Source organism: Mustela lutreola, chromosome 3, assembly GCF_030435805.1.
Source record: "Mustela lutreola isolate mMusLut2 chromosome 3, mMusLut2.pri, whole genome shotgun sequence".
In the NCBI taxonomy this organism is placed as follows: Eukaryota; Metazoa; Chordata; class Mammalia; order Carnivora; family Mustelidae; genus Mustela; species Mustela lutreola.
This window is the reverse complement of record NC_081292.1, coordinates 170,016,897-170,020,044: the sequence shown is the minus strand read 5'-3', so window position 1 is coordinate 170,020,044 and position 3,148 is coordinate 170,016,897.

Genomic DNA, 3,148 nt, shown 5'->3' with positions numbered 1-3,148 from the left:
CCCCACAAGCAGCAGAGATGCACAGAAGAACATAATGGCCATTTTCAGTGCCAAAAACTAGAGTGCAGGTTTTCTGCATCTTCCAAACTCATAATGATGGGCCTGAATCTTGGGAGATTTTTTAGAGGAGAATAGTCCATAAACCACCAAGAAGCTGCTTTTCTGTGATGAGTGTGTAATTTCCTTGTAAACAGGGGAAAATAAACTTGAATATCATTATGCCCAATTTTGAATGTACCACAGGGTCTTAAGAACTGTAAGATGAAAAGCAAATAGAAAAAAAGACTTGAAGGAAATGCAGTCAACAGTTAGCTGTTCTTGTCTTTGATAACGAAAATGTTTGCATTTTTTCTTTCTCTTACTTTTAGTTTCCAAACTCAAAAAAAAAAAAAAAACAAAAAACAAAAAAAAACTTGAGTGTTACTTTGATAATAGGAAAAAGATATTTAACTGACAATAGCAGGAGAGCAAGCAAAGAAGTAAACTATGTTTCCACCACCAGCGATAAAAGCAGGAGGAGCATGGGGGGCTGCCCTGAATTCATGCTGGGGACTAAGACTAAGTCTCAGATTGGGGTTCAAAGTGGTCTGAGGCACAGCCAGAGAACAGGTTAGAGAATAGTGTCTTAGGTTCTGCCCTTACAGTCACCACCTGCCACTTCACTGCAGAAATTGACAGCTTCTGCCTTGACCATGGGTTCCAGTATATACCAGTGTTAAGGGGCCAGGGTGGGTGTCTTAGGGCTTTGGGGGCTGAGTTGGGAGAAAGACATGACCACAAGGTGGTGGTAGCACATGCAAGCCCTAGCCTGCCTTGTTTTGACAGGTTTGCAAAAGAGGAAAGTCGCTCAGGGGTGGCTTCTCAGAAGGGGAGAGGGCTCTAAGGAGGTGACCTTCCAGTGTCTAGGTCAGAGAACACTGTAAGATGGTCAGCGGGGGCTTAGAGCCTTTTAACTACAGGCTCTACCTGAATAGGTAACGCTATTGGGAGAGGTTTCATAAGATCTGCAAAGGACGCAGGTTCTGAACTTACTTCTTCAGGGTACTTTGTAAGTAACTGGGATGTAAATTTGAGTCTGGCAGTAGTGAGCTTTTGAGGTAAAGGGCTGATATCCAAAATCTATAAAGAACTCCTCAAAATCAACACACACAAAACAGATAATCATGTAAAAAAATGGACAGGAGACATGAACAGACAATTCTCCAAAGAAGACATACAAATGGCTAACAGACATATGAAAAAATGTTCATAAACCACCATAATCTACCAAGAAGCTGCTTTTCTGTGATGAGTGTGTAATTTCCTTGTAAACAGGGGAAAATAGACTTGAATATCATTATGCCCAGTTTTGAATGTACCATAGGGTCTTAAGAACTATAAGATGAAAAGCAAATAGAAAAAAAGACTTGAAGGAAATGCAGTTAACAATTACCTGTTCTTGTCTTTGATAATGAAAATGTTTGCATTTTTTCCCTTTCTCTTACTTTTAGTTTCCAAACTCATCATTAGCCATTGGGGCGATTCAAATCAAAACCACATTGAGATACCACCTTACACAAGTTAGAATGGCCAAAATTAACAAGACAGTAAACAACAAGTGCTGGAGAGGATGTGGAGAAAGGGGAACCCTCTTACACTGTTGGTGGGAATGCAAGTTTGTACAGCCACTTTGGAAAACAGTGTGGACATTCCTTAAGAAATTAAAAATAGAGCTACCCTATGACCCTGCAACTGCACTACTGGGTATTTACCCCAAAGATACTGATGTAGTGAAAAGAAGGGCCATCTCTACTCCAATGTTCATAGCAGCAATGGCCACAGCCACCAAACTGTGGAAAGAGCAAAGATGCCCTTCAATGGATGAATGGATAAAGAAGATGTGGTCCATATGTACAATGGAATATTATACCTCTGTCAGAAAGGACGAATACCCAACTTCTGTATCAACATGGATGGGACTGGAAGAGATTATGCTGAGTGAAACAAGTCAAGCAGACAGAGTCAACTATCATATGGTTTCGTTTACTTGTGGAGCATAAGGAATAACATGGAGGACATGGGGAGATGGAGAGGAGAAGTGAGTTGGGGGAAATTGGAGGGGGAGACGAACCATGAGAGACTGTGGACTCAAACAAACTGAGGGTTTTGGATGGGAGAGGGATGGGGGGATGGGTAAACCCGGTGGTGGGTATTAAGGAGGGCATGTATTGCATGGAGCACTGGGTGGGGTGCATAAAAAACAAATTTTGGAACACTGAAAATAAAATTTTAAAAACCAAGAAATTTGAGACACATCTCAAGCAATATCTAAAGAGACAGTCATCACTCTAAATATAGTTTTCAAGAAACAAGCAAGTTAAAAGTAAGTGGAGTTTCCAACTCAAGAAGTTGAAAAGCAAAGCAAAACAACAATAACAGAGCAAACTAGAGGAGATATAACAGAAGGGAATAATACAGAACTGACAGAAATCAATCCAATGGAGCATAAAATGACAACAACAGTAGAACAACCGAGAAGGTCCACAGAATCAAAACTGGTTCTTTGACTCTTAATGTCACAAAACAAACTGAGGGTGGCTGGAGGGAGGGATATAGGGAGAGGGTGGTGGGGTTATGGACATTGGGGAGGGTATGTGATATGGTGAGTGCTGTGAAGTGTGTAAACCTGACGATTCACAGACCTGTACTCCTGGGGCTAATAATGCATTATATGTTTATAAAAAAATTTAAAAACCTGGCTCTTTGTCTTCACCAAGACTGATCCAGGGGGGAAAATAATAGAGAAACAGAAGATGCAAATAATCAAAATAAAGAATACAAAACAGTTAACAGTTTTAAAAATAATAAAAAGCCTATTGTGAGCATATATGCATTAAAAATGTGGAAGCCTAGTAGATGTTTTCCCATACCAAAAAAAAGATATCAAATTGGGCCCAGAAGAAAGAGAACATGCATGCATCAGTAAGATTAAGGATGCTGAAATTGTCATTAAAGATCTTACCTCTCCCCCAAACTCAATTCCAAATAGTTTCACGGATGAGTTCTACCAATCTTTCAAGGAACAGTAACTCTGTATCACACAAGTTGTTCTAGAAAGCAGAAGGAATTGGGCTCTGCTTCCTTGGATGGTCCTCTGTAACCTTGATTT